Raw genomic sequence first — 18575 nt, forward strand, 5'->3', positions numbered from 1 at the left:
CAATTTGCGGACAACATGCAAGCAATCTTAACACCATGCGGATAACAAAAGGACAATCATGACCATATATGGACAACAAATGTATAATTGGGCAAATATGTGGACAATAAATAGGCAATTTTCCCTACAAGGACACATCTCCTCTCACCCAACCTCCCTCCCCAACTTCCTCTATCCACCAAAAAAAGATTCCCCCCCCCCCCTTTAAAAAAAAAACTTTTCTCTATCTTCCCTAGCAAAGCCCCTATCCCCAGCAAAAATCCTACATCCCTCAGCAACCCCTCACCTCCCATAGAAACTCTTGTCCCTTCATTCAAACTCACCAGACTTCTACCAGGACACCAGATACAGTGGTGCCCAACACAAGAAGGAGACATTGTCCCAGACTTCCCCTCAGCAGTGTTATAAGAAACCTCAAAGCCGAGAAGGAACCTCAGAGTGCTCTTAGGCTGTATTCAGTCCACCAAGTTGCGTTTGGCGTGCATTTTTCCACACTTTTTTGTTGCATTTTTTTGTACAACAGCATAGGACAGCTCATTCATTCATCTACACGTGACAAAAGCTCCAAAATAAGCTCTAGGACTTTTTCTGACATTGAGCTTTGTGAGTTTTTCTTGCATTTTGTCTTGTTTGTTGTTTTGCAACTAACAAATGGCTTGTTTTTTGGCGTGCAACAAAATGCCCATTTGCTGGCCGTTTTTGGGCTGCCATTAACAAAAGGTGGAGGACTTTTTGGAATAATCACATCCCCTCTCTATGGGTGTAATACTTTGGTCAACCCCTTTAAAGCAGGGGTGTCCAAACTTTTTTCAAAGATGGCCAGATTTGATTAAGTGCACATGCGTAAGGGCCGACCATTTTGCCTGACATTCTTTGAACCATTAAAATTTGGTCCAAATGTGTTTTCCCGATCACTAATACACGGCCCAACAAGAATTCTCTTGCTTTTGTGACTGTGTGGTAAAGAGATGAGCTTGGGCATGTTATTTGGATATACCGTATTTTGTCAAAGGATCTGCTGGAAAAGGTAGTTTAACTGTATAAAACAGGTAAGGGATATAATAAGATATCCAAGGAATCGAGAATGTCACTCAGCAGTGTTCAACCTCTAATAAAGAAGTGGAAAATGAGGGATTCTGTTGAAACCAAACCACGGTCAGGTAGACCAACTAGATTTTCAGGGACAACTGCCACGAAAATTGTTTGGGATGCAAAGAAAAGCCCACAAATAACTTCAGGTGAAATACAGGACTCTCTGAAAATATGTGATGTGGCTGTTTCAAGATGCACAATAAGGAGGCACCTGAAGAAAGATGGGCTGCATGGTCGAATCATCAGAAGAAAGCCATTAATACGCAAATGCCACAAAAACATCCCGCTTACAATACGTCAAACAGCACAGAGACAAGCCTCAAAACTTCTGTCATTTGGAGTGATGAGACCAAAATTTTGCTTTTTGGCCACAATCATAAATGTTTCATTTGGAGAGGCGTCAACAAGGCCTATGATGAAAGGTACATCATTCCTACTGTGAAACACGTTGGTGGATCGCTGATGTTTTGGGGATGTGCGAGCTACAAAGACACAGGAAATTTGGTAAAAATTTATGGCACGATGAATGCAGCATGTTATCAATAAATACTGGAGGAACATTTGCATTCATCAGTCGGGAAGCTGTGCATGGGACGCACTTGGACATTTCAACATGACAATGATCCAAAATACAAGGCCAAGTCGACCTGTCATTGGCTACAGCAGAATAAAGTGTAGGTTCTGGAGTGGCCATCTCAGTCTCCTGACCTCAATATCATTGAGCCACTCTGGGGAGATCTCAAACATGCAGTTCATGCAAGACAGCCCAAGAATTTACAGGAACTGGAGGCTTTTTGCCAAGAGGAATGGGCAGTTTTACCACCTGAGAAGATAAAGAGCCTCATCCAAAAATACCACAAAAGACTTCAAGCTGTCATTGATGTTAAAGAGGGCAATACACGGTATTAAGAACTGGGGTATGTAAACTTGTGATCAGGGTTATTTGGGTAGTTTCTGTTTTCATTATGATTTAAAAAGAGTAAACACAGTTTATTGATAATACATGGCTTCAGCCAAATACTAACCATGAGTGAATGAAGTTTTTGTATTATCATTCATATTTTCTGAAAAATGGCCAAGAAATCATAAATTCTGCCAGGGTATGTAAACCTATGTGCAAAACTGTACCTCAAGGAGCCCTGGGCCAAGAGGATCTTTGTTTACTTAGGGGAACCACTCCCATATCTAGGCTCAAATGGGTTAAGAGGTAAATATGGTGACCATGCAGCCCAGCACATGTTACTCCACCCTAATACAAAACATGCACAATGATGATGTGCCATATCTTCATGTTTCATGTCCATCATTGATGTTGCTAGTAAAATAAGGTAAATAGCTTAAGTTATTACATATTTTATTGGAGATGACAGAAGCAATCTAAGAATTATCTAAAAATCCATGGATTTCCCTACCATTGTGCCTTTAAAACAGACTATAGTCTGCATGTGATATCAGTAAAATGTAGCAGTTTGGCTTAGCTAGGGGACTGTTAGATGTACTATCAGATTTAGATACACTAACAATTTAAAGCCAAACTCCAGCTCATGTTGCAGTTACAGTAACCATTTTTTCCCTTTGGAATAAAGGTTTTACGTGAATAAATAAAAGCTGATCATTGTAAGCACCTCTGTCAGTGGTTTATCTCAACACTCTTAACTTATACATTTTCTGGATATCTTCTTCTGTTAAAAAGCAACAGACTTACTGGTTGGATCACCAGGTAAAAATAAGGGAAAGAAAACCTAAAAAAGAAAATGAATGCACCCATAATTTTTTAGGATTGGTAAATGTTTACTTTTGGATTTAATACCACTTTAAGAATTAAACCCTGCAATGAAGAGTTCACAATTCTACACCACACTGTTTTGGCAGCAAATATAGCGATTTGAACAAAACTTTGTGGAATGCACGATGGATATTCCCAGCAGGTTTCTTGCTTCTGAATATATTTAGGCCCCTTTCACAGGCAAATCCGTTGGCAGAGTCCGCCCGTTTGAAAGGGGCCTAAATAAAGATCTTAATGTTGTAGCATGCTAAGGTGTCTGGTGTCCTTTTGTCTTGTACACACGATCAGTTTTCCCGCCAAGAAAATTGTGATGTGAGCTTTTTGTCAGGAATTCCGACTGTGTGTATGCTCCATCACACTTTTTTTGTCAGAATTCCTGCCAAGAAAAGATTAAGAGCAGGTTCTCTATTTTCGTGACAGGAGAAATTCCTATCGGGAATCACGGTGGTCTGTATGCAATTACGACGCGAAAAAAAACATGCATGCTCAGAATCAAGCAGAAGAGCCGAACTGCCTATTGAACTTTATTGATCTTGGCTCGTCGTACGTGTTGTACGTCACCGCGTTCTTGACGGTCGGAATTTCAGCCAAGATTTGAGTGACCGTGTGTATGCAAGACAATTTTGAGCCGTTTTCCTGCTGAAAAAAAAAAAACATGGTTTTCCTGTCGGAAAAACTGATCGTGTGTACAGGACATTAGTGATAATTGTGCTTGCATAGTCAGTGTCTCACCATAGAGAATTATGACCAGGCCCACTTACCTACAAAAAGCAAAAAGTAAATTCATTCTTTCATTTAAGATATGACTATAGGTCTGCTATAACTGAGAGAATTTCACTTTCTTTTCATGTTTGCTGAACAGTGAACACTAGCCACCATTCCATCTGTTAGAAACAGTTTATCTTTTTAAATGTCAACTGAACATAAATCAATGTTATTATAATCTTTGGGTTTCATAAACCTTTGCAGGAGTTACGTATTAAACATGAAAGGGACACATCTAGAAACTCAACTATTCATAGCCTTATTTTCACTAGAATAAAGAACCGCACACTTTAGAAGCGTCAGATATGATTTAAAGTCATGCCCGTTGCTAATATGATTTTCCGAATGCCTACAGCTGTTTGAAATTTCATCAAGTTTTTGAGAAAACATGGTAAACAGATCCAATGTGGTTAGACAGTGTACAAAAAGCAATTTTAAAACATTATGTTTTTTAATTTTTGATCTAGAAAACAGAATCAAGTGCTCCTTTTTTTAAAAGAGTGTGCATGGTCATTCAAGTATGCAAATTAGCTAGATATGCGAATCCACAAACGTACGTCCGTCCGTCCGGCGCATTTTTTTTTACGTAGTTTCCGTAAGGCTTTTTGTAGGAGAGAAGTGCCAGAATAGGCCTGGTATGTGTGTATAAAAGCCCTGTATGGAAGCGGTTAAGGATCCAACTGATAAAAGCTGGAATCTTTATTGAAAGCCTCCTCCTCTATAGCCGGTGCTGTAGTACAACCTGTAGTTTCAGCGATTGGCATATGTCAGTTAGTGATGTCGCGAACCAAAAATTTCGCGTTTTTCATAGAAAACAACCGTGCTGATTGTAATTGGAGTACATTACCCAGGACGTCACTATGGCGTTTGATGTCACTTCCTAGTTACTATCTGGCATCTGGGCTCCTGTACACTTTTCCTGTATGTGTCCAAACGTGCTCCAGCCTCAGTGTTTGCAGCTGCTAGGAGCGCAGCACAGAGATGACAGCCATGGAGAGACAATCTTCCTGTTGGAACGTGCTGACAAGCAGGCAGAGAAAAGTTCAGCCGAATGTTAGGCGCCCTCCAGTGGACAAAGTGCAAATTGCATTGAGGAAAAAAATTGTAAATGGCGATTATAAATGAAAATCTTTTCTTGATATTACTGACTTAGGTCTTCCAAAATAAAAGAGGGGTTTTGAAACAGTCCCAGACTACGCGTTTCGCCCTATCCAGGGCTTTGTCACAGGACTGTGACAAAGCCCTGGATAGGGCGAAACGCGTAGTCTGGGACTGTTTCAAAACAGCACTTTGTCCACTGGAGGGCGCCTAACATTCGGCTGAACTTTTCTCTGCCTGCTTGTCAGCACGTTCCAACAGGAAGATTGTCTCTCCATGGCTGTCATCTCTGTGCTGCGCTCCTAGCAGCTGCAAACACTGAGGCTGGAGCACGTTTGGACACATACAGGAAAAGTGTACAGGAGCCCAGATGCCAGATAGTAACTAGGAAGTGACATCAAACGCCATAGTGACGTCCTGGGTAATGTACTCCAATTACAATCAGCACGGTTGTTTTCTATGAATGCAGCTGGAAACAAAATTGCAAAATTTTAACCCTTGAAGCCCTGAAAGATTATGTGTGTGTTCATGCAGGCACTGGGAACATTTTTTTGCGTTGTGCTGTATACATTTGTTTATCTTTTCTACATAAAGAACTGGTTCTTCCGAACAAACTAAGATCTACTGAATGTTATTCCTCACAAACATTATGTGGAATTAGAGTGGTAAACCTTTATGAGCGCAGAATTCCTTTTTGTTGTAACTGTATTTTGGTGGTGCTTCTAGGTACCTGGATTTCTGCAGCACGGATCGTTTACAGCCCATACGAGGGTCTTAAATATTATATTGGACTATAGTGTTAACCCATAGAGCGCCAGTGAATCTTTTTTGTATCGATAAGCCACGCAAGTCATCCGGCAGAGATAAAATACAGCAGCGTGTGGACTATTTGTAGCCCAAGGAAGCTCATCTCATCAGGCCTTTAGTCAAATGTATCGCCCACTGTCAGTCCCTTCGGGATCCATGCCTCATTCATCTTAATAAAGGTGAGGTAATCTAGACTTTTTTGACCTAGGCGACTTCTCTTCTCAGTGACAATACCTCCTGCTGCACTGAAGGTCCTTTCTGAAAGGACACTTGAAGCGGGGCAGGACAGAAGTTCTATCGCAAATTGGGATAGCTCAGGCCAAAGGTCAAGCCTGCACACCCAGTAGTCAAGGGGTTCATCGCTCCTCAGTGTCGATATCTGCAGTTAAGGCGAGGTAGTCTGCTACCTGTCGGTCGATTCGTTCTCTGAGGGTGGACCCCGAAGGGCTGTGGCGACGCGTAGGGCTGAAAAAGCTCTGCATGTCCTCCATCAACAACACGTCTGTAAAGCGTCCTGTCCTTGCCGGCGTGGTCATGGTAGAAGGAGGATTACTTTCACTTTTCCCCTGTTAGATTCCCGTTGTGCTGCGACATCACCCTTGTATGCTGTGTAAAGCATACTTTTTAATTTATTTTGGAACTGCTGCATCCTTTCCGACTTCCGGTAATTTGGTAAAATTTCAGGCACTTTCTGCTTATACCGGGGGTCTAGTAGCGTGGCCACCCAGTACAGGTCGTTCTCCTTCAGCCTTTTTATACGAGGGTCCCTCAACAGGCACGACAGCATGAAAGACCCCATTTGCACAAGGTTGCATGCCGAGCTACTCATGTCCCGTTCCTCGTCCTCACTGATCTCACTGAAGGTCTGTTCTTCCTCCCAGACACGTACAACACCACGGGTACCAGATAGGTGACAACGAGCACCCTGGGATGCCTGCTGTGGTTGGTCTTCCTCCTCCTCAAAGCCACATTCCTCCTCTGACTCCTCTTCCTCACACTCCTCTTCCAGTGTTTCTGCAGGTCCAGCAAGCGATGCTGATAAGGCTGTTTCTGGTGGTGGTGATGGTGACCACAACTCTTCCTCTTCCTCTCGCTCATCTACGGCCTGATCCAGCACTCTTCGCAGCGCACGTTCCAGGAAGAAAACAAATGGGATGATGTCGCTGATGCTGCCTTCAGTGCGACTGACTAGGTTTGTCACCTCCTCAAAAGGACGCATGAGCCTACAGGCATTGCGCATGAGCGTCCAGTAACGTGGCAAAAAAATTCCCAGCTGCGCAGAGGCTGTCCTAGCACCCCGGTCATACAAATACTCGTTGATGGCTTTTTCTTGTTGGAGCAGGCGGTCGAACATTAGGAGTGTTGAATTCAGACGTGTCGGGCTGTCGCAAATCAGTCGCCTCACTGGTATGTTGTTTCGCCGCTGGATATCTGAAAAGTGCGCCATGGCCGTGTAGGAACGCCTGAAATGGCCACACACCTTCCTGGCCTGCTTGAGCACATCCTGTAAGTCTGGGTACTTATGCACAAAGCGTTGTACAATCAGATTCATCACATGTGCCATGCACGGGACATGTGTCAACTTGCCCAAATTCAATGCTGCCAACAAATTGCTTCCGTTGTCACACACCACTTTGCCGATCTCCAGTTGGTGCGGAGTCAGCCACTGATCCACCTGTGTGTTCAGGGCGGACAGGAGTGCTGGTCCGGTGTGACTCTCTGCTTTCAGGCAAGTCAACCCCAAGACGGCGTGACACTGTCGTATGCGTGATGTGGAATAGCCCCTGGGGAGCTGGGGGGTGAAGTTGATGTGGAGCAAGACGCAGCAGCAGAAGATGACTCAGCCGAGGAGGTTATCAAATAGGATGGAGTAGGAGGAGTAGAGGAGGTGGCAGAAGACCTGCCTGCAAGTCGTGGCGGTGTCACCAACTCCTCTGCAGAGCCACGCATTACATGCTTGTCAGCCGTCAGCAGGTTTACCCAATGCGCAGTGTAGGTGATATACCTGCCCTGACCGTGCTTTGCAGACCAGGTATCAGTGGTCAGATGGACCCTTGCCCCAACACTGTGTGCCAAGGATGCCATGACTTCCTTTTGCACAATAGAGTACAGGTTGGGGATTGCCTTTTGTGAAAAGAAATTTCGGCCGGGTACCTTCCACTGCGGTGTCCCAATAGCTACAAATTTTTTGAAGGCCTCAGACTCCACCAGCGTGTATGGTAAAAGCTGGCGGGCTAAGAGTTCCGACAAGCCAGCTGTCAGACGCCGGGCAAGGGGGTGACTCTGTGACATTGGCTTCTTACGCTCAAACATGTCCTTGACAGACACCAAACTGTGGGCAGATGAGCAGGAACTGCTCAAGGTGAGAGATGGAGTGGCGGATGGTTGAGAGGGGGCAAGGAGGACAGCAGTGGTTGATGTGACTGAAGATGCTGCACCAGGAGGAGGATGGTGGCTTTGAGCTTGTGTGCTGCTTGTACTCTTCATCATGTGTTGATCCCATAGGCGTTTGTGATGTGTGATCATGTGCCTTCGCAAAGCAGTTGTACCTAGGTGGGTGTTGGATTTCCCACGACTCAGTTTCTTTTGGCACAGGTTGCAAATGGCATCACTGTTATCAGAGGCAGACACACAAAAAAAAATGCCACACTGCTGAGCTTTGCAATGCCGGCATTCTGGTGGTGGCAACAGCATGTGTTGATTTGCGTGCTGTCTGGCTGACCCTGGGTGCCGATACATGCTGTCTGACTGTGCCACTAGCTCCCTGCGACGACCTCCCCCTGCTTCCAACTCGTCTCCTCCTCCACTCTGTCTCCCCATCTGAACTTTCCCCCTCTTCTTCTTCTCTTCGAGCGGGCACCCACGTGACATCCCCGGACACATCGTCATCATCAACCGCTTCACTTGTATCTGACAATTCAGCAAAGGAAGCAGCAGCGGGTACATCATCATCACACCATACGTCCATATGTGTAATGCTGCCTGACTGAGTCATATCCCTTTTATCTACAACCTCTGGCAATAATGGTTGCGCATCACTCATTTCTTCCAACTGATGTGTAAATAACTCCTCTGACAGATCAAGTGAAGCAGCTGTGATGCTAGTGTTGGTGGTGGCGGCATGCGGGCGAGTGGTAACTTGAGAGGTGCCCGAAGCTGAGCTGGAGGAGGATGGTGTGTCAAGGTTATGAGCAGAAGCTGTAGAAGATTGGGTGTCCTGTGTTAGCCAGTCAACTATGTCCTCAGAACTTTTCGAGTTCAGGGTACGTGGCCTCTGAACACTGGGCATTATTCTAGGGCCAAAGGGAATCACAGCACCACGACCACGATAGCCCCTGCGGGGTGGCCTGCCTCTGCCAGTCATTTTTTATTATTTGTTTAGTTGTACTATGCGTGCAAGCTACTGTGACACCAGATATGAGTGGCACTGTGCACTGGCAGAAGTTGGCAGAGTAGACGCTGTAGGCCTGACACACGCCTGCAGACAATTAACTGCTATTCTATTGCAGTCAAAATTGTGTTTTTTCTTTTTAAATTTAATATACTATGCCACCAGATATATGAGTGGTGGCACTGGGCAAGTGAGCACAGTTTACACTATGAGCCTGACACACGCTGGCAACTGACTACAATTCTATTGCAGTAAATTTTTTTTTTTTTTTAAATGGTATGTACTGTGCCACCAAGACAGATGGGTGGTGGGTGGCACTGGGCACAGTGTACGCTGTACCCTGACACACGCTGGCAGACAGGCAACTGACTACAATTATATTGCAGTAATAAAAAAAATATTTTTAAATGTTATCGACTGTGCCACCAAGACAGATGGGTGGTGGGTGGCACTGGGCACAGTGTACGCTGTACCCTGACACACGCTGGCAGACAGGCAACTGACTGCAATTATATTGCAGTAATAATTTTTTATTTTTTTTAAATGTTATCGACTGTGCCACCAAGACAGATGGGTGGTGGGTGGCACTGGGCACAGTGTACGCTGTACCCTGACACACGCTGGCAGACAGGCAACTGACTGCAATTATATTGCAGTAATAATTTTTTTTTTTTAAATGTTATCTACTGTGCCAAGAAAGATAGATGAGTGGTGTATGGCACTGGGCACAGTTTACGCTGTGATCCTGACACACACAGGCTGCCTTCCTAGCAGGCAACTGCAATGAGATTACAGAGAAAAAAAAGCCACCAAGATAGATGAGTGGTGGATGGCACTGGGCACAGTGTACGCTGTGATCCTGACACACACAGGCTGCCTTCCTAGCAGGCAACTGCAATGAGATTACAGAGAAAAAAAAGCCACCAAGATAGATGAGTGGTGGATGGCACTGGGCACAGTGTACGCTGTGATCCTGACACACACAGGCTGCCTTCCTAGCAGGCAACTGCAATGAGATAAGATTACAGAGAAAAAAAAGCAGACTGATATACCAGCCCTAAAAAGGGCTTTTTGGGGTTACCAGCCCTAAAAAGGGCTTTTTGGGGTGCTGTCCTTACAGCAGAGATCAGATGAGTCGTTCAGGACACTGAAAACACTACTCTAGCTATTCTTTCCCTATCAATTCAGCAGCAGCACTATCCCTCCTCTCACTAAGAATGCAGGTTCGGAATGAATCTAAAATGGATGCTGCCCTAGAGGTGGGAGGGTCAGGGAGGGAGGGTATGCTGCTGATTGGCTGGAATGTGTCTGCTGACTGTGAAATTGAGGGTCAAAGTTTGCTCAATGAAAAATAATAGGAGGCGGATCGAACATCGCATATGTTCGCGCGCATCGGCGAACGCGAACGCGCAAAATTTGCCGCGATTTATTCACCGGCGAACAGTTCTGTACATATCTAATGTCAGTTCCTCAAGGAACAGTAAATATGTAAGGGAAAACTAAAGCGCTAGCAGTGCCCAAATGTGCAGGGTGGAAAATGAAGTACTTAAAATGATAAACTTAATGCTGCTCAAATCTAAAATTGCAATAACAACAAGTGAATAATATGAATAAAGTGATTGATGAGCGCAAAATAGTGGTATAATAAAAAAATAACAGTGAAACGTCCAATGAGAGAAAATGCCACTAATAAAATAGAATATGATCTCCAAAGTGATGCAAAAGTGTATAACAAATAGTGCCAGATAGGCACAATGGATCTACAAATCCAATGTGTAGATGATACTAATGATGAAAAAATAAAAAAATCTATAATATTCAAAAGTGTAAAAAACCAATTGTGACAATAGTTCATGTGTGACAGTTCATAAATCACAGGAGTGAATGATGTTTCCAAACGGTGATTGTGTATCCGAGCAAAGTAATGAAAAGGATCCACATAAGCAGCTGAGCTCACATTGTGCTTACCTCACACACATGCAATGACAGCATGGTATCTCCACAGATGAAATCTGATACGAGAAACGAATCCTCCTCTCCTCTCCTGTAATGACACCGAGTGGATGGTAGAGACAGCGTCCTTCTGGTTATGTCTGCAACTCCGGTCTTCACCAAAATGGAGGCTCCGTGTGCCAGTGCGTTTAGGATGACCCCAAAAAAGACGGATAGAAGCTCCAATAGTGAAGTATTGTAAAATTTATTGTCGTCCACAAAGTAAAATAACGAGAGGTTCAGCTAGACAGAGCCTGAACCAAACAAACAGCGAAAACGGCTTTGTGATCGGGTAAGTGCGTCACTTCCGGTCACGTCTTTCGATGCCTTACGCGTTGCGTCACGTCACGTGACTTCATCAGAGGCTAGTGATTGGCTGGGCTATCTACACCTTTATACAGTACAGCCGGAAATGCAATTGCGGCCATTTTGGAACCTGGTTACCATCAAAGCACATCGCGGCCATACTAATAATGGGTATAGCCGATGGAAACCTATGGGCTTTGATGGCAAAAGTGTACTGTATCGAAAAAATGTACAAAAACCGTATTGTGAGAGACCATGAAAAACTAACATGATCTAAACTCAACAAAAATTATAAAATAATATAGAATGAATGTCATAATGCAAAATTCTATATGTGTAAAATACAACCTGGCAAGAATCGTTTAAAAAGGGATAAAAATCCAAAATGAATAAAATTTATCATTTAGGTATTAAAATACATTGCAGTCCCGTCTAATCAGACAGAATCAATGTATTATTAATTTATTATAAAAACAATATAATAAAATATTTAGAATAATTATATTTAAGTTTAAAACTTTAAAATATAAAAAAGGGAGATGGTAGTGAACAAGGTCACCTTTCTTAATGGTGATACATCATGATATTTTATTTATGGGGGAGAAATCAGCTTGCAATATCCGGTATATATATGAATAAAGCGAAAAAAGGGAAAAATAATCTAGCAAGAAAAACTAGACCAAAGTAACGCCTCATTCCCTTTATCACAACCTCATTAATGTAATAATACAGTTTAAAAATTGCTTAAAAAACAGTTAACATCAAAATCCACATTAAGGCCATCCGGCACCAATGTGTGGAGGGTATGTATCCATTGAGACTCTTTCTGACTGATGGTCCTAACCAGATGGGCTCCCCTCCATGGCTTTTTGAATTTGTCAATGGCCCAAAAGGATAAATGACGTGGATCTTTGTTATGGACTTCAGCAAAGTGTCTACTGACACTGTGCTTATCAAAACCTTTTAGGATGTTCTTAATGTGTTCCTTAATACGGACCATTAATGGTCTTTTGGTTCTACCTACGTATTGGAGCTTACAAGTACATTGTAGTACATAGACCACACCCTCAGTGTGGCAACTAATAAAATCCTTAATGGGGTACCACATATTGGTATGGGTCCCCAAAAACTCTGTTCTTTTGAGTTGTGGGCCTTTTGCGTGTAAACAGGCAAAACAGTATTTACATGGGACAAACCCTTTTGTATTAAAAAATGTGTAGCCGCTCTTTGGGGGAGGGTCTACTACATTTTTAACCAACAGATCTCTAATTGTGGGTGCTCTTTTGTACACAATGTTCGGCCTAATTGGTAAAATGCTTTTTAAATGTTTATCTGTTGTTAAAACATGCCAGTGTTTTTTCAACACTTTCTCCACATCCTTATGTTGGATGTTGTAGTCCAAAATAATGGCTGGTGCTTCTGCTTTTTGTTTGATTTTTATATTTCCTTGTAACATCGAATTCCTGTCAAGATCCGCCACAGTTTGTATTTGTTGTTGTATGAATTCATCTGAGTATCCCTTCTTTTTAAACCGTTCTCCAATAAATTCAGCCTGAGTGCGAAAATCTATCTCCTTTGTGCAATTGCGTTTGATCCGAACTAGTTGCCCTTTTGGGATATTCAATAACCAAGATCTATAATGGCAACTCTTTAATGAAAGGTAGCTATTGGTGTCTACACTTTTAAAGTGGGTCTTGGTGATCAATCTCTCTTTCGAGATCATGATATCCAAATCAAGGAAATTGATAGATTTATCACTCATATTTACCACTAATTTGATGTTTTTGTCATTTGTGTTGTTGTTTGAGAGAAAATCTTCCAGAGTGTCCTTAGTCCCATTCCAAATAATCAATACATCATCAATGTATCTTTTGTACATGATGAGTTGTGGTGGCGTGTTGGAATAGACCACACCCTCCTCCCACTCGGCCATGAATGCATTAGCCACAGATGGTGCAAATTTGGCACCCATGGCTATACCGGTCTTTTGATTATAATAGGTCTGGTTATACCAGAAATAGTTGGATTTTAAGCAGAACTCTAAACACTTAATTAAGAACTTACGTTGCTTACATGGAAGAATGGTGTAATTTCTCAGAAGCCATTTAGTGGCACTACAGGCTTGATGGTGTTTCACGATTGTATACAAGGATGACACGTCTGCAGAGGCTATGATTGTACTGCCTTCTGTGACAGGTACTTCCTCTAATAGCTGCAAGACATGCTTAGTATCCCTTAGATACGATTTAGTTTGCTGGATGGCTGGCTGCAAAAAATAATCAAGATATTGACCCATCCGGGCCGTAAGGGAATCAATCCCGTTAACGATCGGTCTACCGGGGGGATTAATCATATCCTTGTGTAATTTGGGAATCGTGTAGATGACAGGAATTCTACAGGTTTCTGGTAGCAGAAAAGTCGCTTCTTTTTTATTGAGAATGTCCCTTTTGAGTCCTAAACGAATCAGCTGTTTTAATTGTGTTTTGTAATGCACTATGGGGTTTCCGGGTAGTTCAGTGTATGTCTCTTCATCCATTAATTGGCCTAGAAGCTGTTCATGGTATTGTTCTTTGGACTGTACTACTACCCCTCCCCCTTTATCAGCCGGGCGGATAACGATGTCCTTTCGCTTTTTTAGACTTTGTATCCCTCTTTTTAAATGTGGAGGGTCTGAGACATTTTTCAATTTAAGCTGATCCAGATCTTGTAGCACTAATTTTTTGAACACCTCTATGTGTTGATTATTGCCTACTTGAGGATTAAACACAGAATTATTACGTAAAGTACTGTGTTGTATGGCATTTCTTGCTGGGGATGTGGAGGATAAACTTTTTATTGGGTTTCCAATGAAATATTTTTTAATATTAATCTTTCTAATATATTTTTGGATGTTAATATATGTATCAAACTTGTTTAAGTTTTTTATTGGTGCATGTTTAAGGCCCACATCCAATACTGCTAGTTCATCTGCAGTCAGAGTTTTGCCACTTATGTTGAAGACCCCCTCTCCTTTTCCAATCTCTTTCTTTTGGGATCTCTTTCCCGCTCTACATCCCCGAGAAGACCAAGGGAGGCAAGGGCAACCCGCACACCAGAAGAAGAAAACGGGGATGTAGAGCGGGAAAGAGATCCCAAAAGAAAGAGATTGGAAAAGGAGAGGGGGTCTTCAACATAAGTGGCAAAACTCTGACTGCAGATGAACTAGCAGTATTGGATGTGGGCCTTAAACATGCACCAATAAAAAACTTAAACAAGTTTGATACATATATTAACATCCAAAAATATATTAGAAAGATTAATATTAAAAAATATTTCATTGGAAACCCAATAAAAAGTTTATCCTCCACATCCCCAGCAAGAAATGCCATACAACACAGTACTTTACGTAATAATTCTGTGTTTAATCCTCAAGTAGGCAATAATCAACACATAGAGGTGTTCAAAAAATTAGTGCTACAAGATCTGGATCAGCTTAAATTGAAAAATGTCTCAGACCCTCCACATTTAAAAAGAGGGATACAAAGTCTAAAAAAGCGAAAGGACATCGTTATCCGCCCGGCTGATAAAGGGGGAGGGGTAGTAGTACAGTCCAAAGAACAATACCATGAACAGCTTCTAGGCCAATTAATGGATGAAGAGACATACACTGAACTACCCGGAAACCCCATAGTGCATTACAAAACACAATTAAAACAGCTGATTCGTTTAGGACTCAAAAGGGACATTCTCAATAAAAAAGAAGCGACTTTTCTGCTACCAGAAACCTGTAGAATTCCTGTCATCTACACGATTCCCAAATTACACAAGGATATGATTAATCCCCCCGGTAGACCGATCGTTAACGGGATTGATTCCCTTACGGCCCGGATGGGTCAATATCTTGATTATTTTTTGCAGCCAGCCATCCAGCAAACTAAATCGTATCTAAGGGATACTAAGCATGTCTTGCAGCTATTAGAGGAAGTACCTGTCACAGAAGGCAGTACAATCATAGCCTCTGCAGACGTGTCATCCTTGTATACAATCGTGAAACACCATCAAGCCTGTAGTGCCACTAAATGGCTTCTGAGAAATTACACCATTCTTCCATGTAAGCAACGTAAGTTCTTAATTAAGTGTTTAGAGTTCTGCTTAAAATCCAACTATTTCTGGTATAACCAGACCTATTATAATCAAAAGACCGGTATAGCCATGGGTGCCAAATTTGCACCATCTGTGGCTAATGCATTCATGGCCGAGTGGGAGGAGGGTGTGGTCTATTCCAACACGCCACCACAACTCATCATGTACAAAAGATACATTGATGATGTATTGATTATTTGGAATGGGACTAAGGACACTCTGGAAGATTTTCTCTCAAACCTCAACACAAATGACAAAAACATCAAATTAGTGGTAAATATGAGTGATAAATCTATCAATTTCCTTGATTTGGATATCACGATCTCGAAAGAGAGATTGATCACCAAGACCCACTTTAAAAGTGTAGACACCAATAGCTACCTTTCATTAAAGAGTTGCCATTATAGATCTTGGTTATTGAATATCCCAAAAGGGCAACTAGTTCGGATCAAACGCAATTGCACAAAGGAGATAGATTTTCGCACTCAGGCTGAATTTATTGGAGAACGGTTTAAAAAGAAGGGATACTCAGATGAATTCATACAACAACAAATACAAACTGTGGCGGATCTTGACAGGAATTCGATGTTACAAGGAAATATAAAAATCAAACAAAAAGCAGAAGCACCAGCCATTATTTTGGACTACAACATCCAACATAAGGATGTGGAGAAAGTGTTGAAAAAACACTGGCATGTTTTAACAACAGATAAACATTTAAAAAGCATTTTACCAATTAGGCCGAACATTGTGTACAAAAGAGCACCCACAATTAGAGATCTGTTGGTTAAAAATGTAGTAGACCCTCCCCCAAAGAGTGGCTACACATTTTTTAATACAAAAGGGTTTGTCCCATGTAAATACTGTTTTGCCTGTTTACACGCAAAAGGCCCACAACTCAAAAGAACAGAGTTTTTGGGGACCCATACCAATATGTGGTACCCCATTAAGGATTTTATTAGTTGCCACACTGAGGGTGTGGTCTATGTACTACAATGTACTTGTAAGCTCCAATACGTAGGTAGAACCAAAAGACCATTAATGGTCCGTATTAAGGAACACATTAAGAACATCCTAAAAGGTTTTGATAAGCACAGTGTCAGTAGACACTTTGCTGAAGTCCATAACAAAGATCCACGTCATTTATCCTTTTGGGCCATTGACAAATTCAAAAAGCCATGGAGGGGAGCCCATCTGGTTAGGACCATCAGTCAGAAAGAGTCTCAATGGATACATACCCTCCACACATTGGTGCCGGATGGCCTTAATGTGGATTTTGATGTTAACTGTTTTTTAAGCAATTTTTAAACTGTATTATTACATTAATGAGGTTGTGATAAAGGGAATGAGGCGTTACTTTGGTCTAGTTTTTCTTGCTAGATTATTTTTCCCTTTTTTCGCTTTATTCATATATATACCGGATATTGCAAGCTGATTTCTCCCCCATAAATAAAATATCATGATGTATCACCATTAAGAAAGGTGACCTTGTTCACTACCATCTCCCTTTTTTATATTTTAAAGTTTTAAACTTAAATATAATTATTCTAAATATTTTATTATATTGTTTTTATAATAAATTAATAATACATTGATTCTGTCTGATTAGACGGGACTGCAATGTATTTTAATACCTAAATGATAAATTTTATTCATTTTGGATTTTTATCCCTTTTTAAACGATTCTTGCCAGGTTGTATTTTACACATATAGAATTTTGCATTATGACATTCATTCTATATTATTTTATAATTTTTGTTGAGTTTAGATCATGTTAGTTTTTCATGGTCTCTCACAATACGGTTTTTGTACATTTTTTCGATACAGTACACTTTTGCCATCAAAGCCCATAGGTTTCCATCGGCTATACCCATTATTAGTATGGCCGCGATGTGCTTTGATGGTAACCAGGTTCCAAAATGGCCGCAATTGCATTTCCGGCTGTACTGTATAAAGGTGTAGATAGCCCAGCCAATCACTAGCCTCTGATGAAGTCACGTGACGTGACGCAACGCGTAAGGCATCGAAAGACGTGACCGGAAGTGACGCACTTACCCGATCACAAAGCCGTTTTCGCTGTTTGTTTGGTTCAGGCTCTGTCTAGCTGAACCTCTCGTTATTTTACTTTGTGGACGACAATAAATTTTACAATACTTCACTATTGGAGCTTCTATCCGTCTTTTTTGGGGTCATCCTAAACGCACTGGCACACGGAGCCTCCATTTTGGTGAAGACCGGAGTTGCAGACATAACCAGAAGGACGCTGTCTCTACCATCCACTCGGTGTCACTACAGGAGAGGAGAGGAGGATTCGTTTCTCGTATCAGATTTCATCTGTGGAGATACCATGCTGTCATTGCATGTGTGTGAGGTAAGCACAATGTGAGCTCAGCTGCTTATGTGGATCCTTTTCATTACTTTGCTCGGATACACAATCACCGTTTGGAAACATCATTCACTCCTGTGATTTATGAACTGTCACACATGAACTATTGTCACAATTGGTTTTTTACACTTTTGAATATTATAGATTTTTTTATTTTTTCATCATTAGTATCATCTACACATTGGATTTGTAGATCCATTGTGCCTATCTGGCACTATTTGTTATACACTTTTGCATCACTTTGGAGATCATATTCTATTTTATTAGTGGCATTTTCTCTCATTGGACGTTTCACTGTTATTTTTTTATTATACCACTATTTTGCGCTCATCAATCACTTTATTCATATTATCCTCAAGGAACAAATGAAGCAGATGGTTAACCTCCTCCCTACAGAGGAGATTGAGGTTTATGAGGACCTTCCTAAGGCCCTGTGTTTTATGATTGATGCGATTATGGACTCTGTTCAGCAAGCATCCCGCTTGAATCTCCTGCTGATTGAGTTAAGGTCCTCTACCCATTCCCTAATGGTAGGAGTGGTTGTCTTCTTCCAATGTCTGGAAATAAGTGCAAGTGGCCTAGAGAGGGAAAAAAAGAAAACGACACCCCTTTTGAGTCCAGCAACAGACCCTGGAATTACAGAAAGCTGGGCAACCTCTGGGGAGCCATGTTCGCCCAGTGATCTGGTGGCACAACTTAAAAATAGTCATCCAGAGGGCCTGATTGGGGAACAGGTCCACCATAAATGTAACAAATTCTCCACACCTGCAGAAACTATTGATAATCGATGGAATAATCTTATGTAGGAATGCCGGGCTCCTATACCCTCT

Source organism: Rana temporaria, chromosome 7, assembly GCF_905171775.1.
Source record: "Rana temporaria chromosome 7, aRanTem1.1, whole genome shotgun sequence".
NCBI lineage: Eukaryota > Metazoa > Chordata > Amphibia > Anura > Ranidae > Rana > Rana temporaria.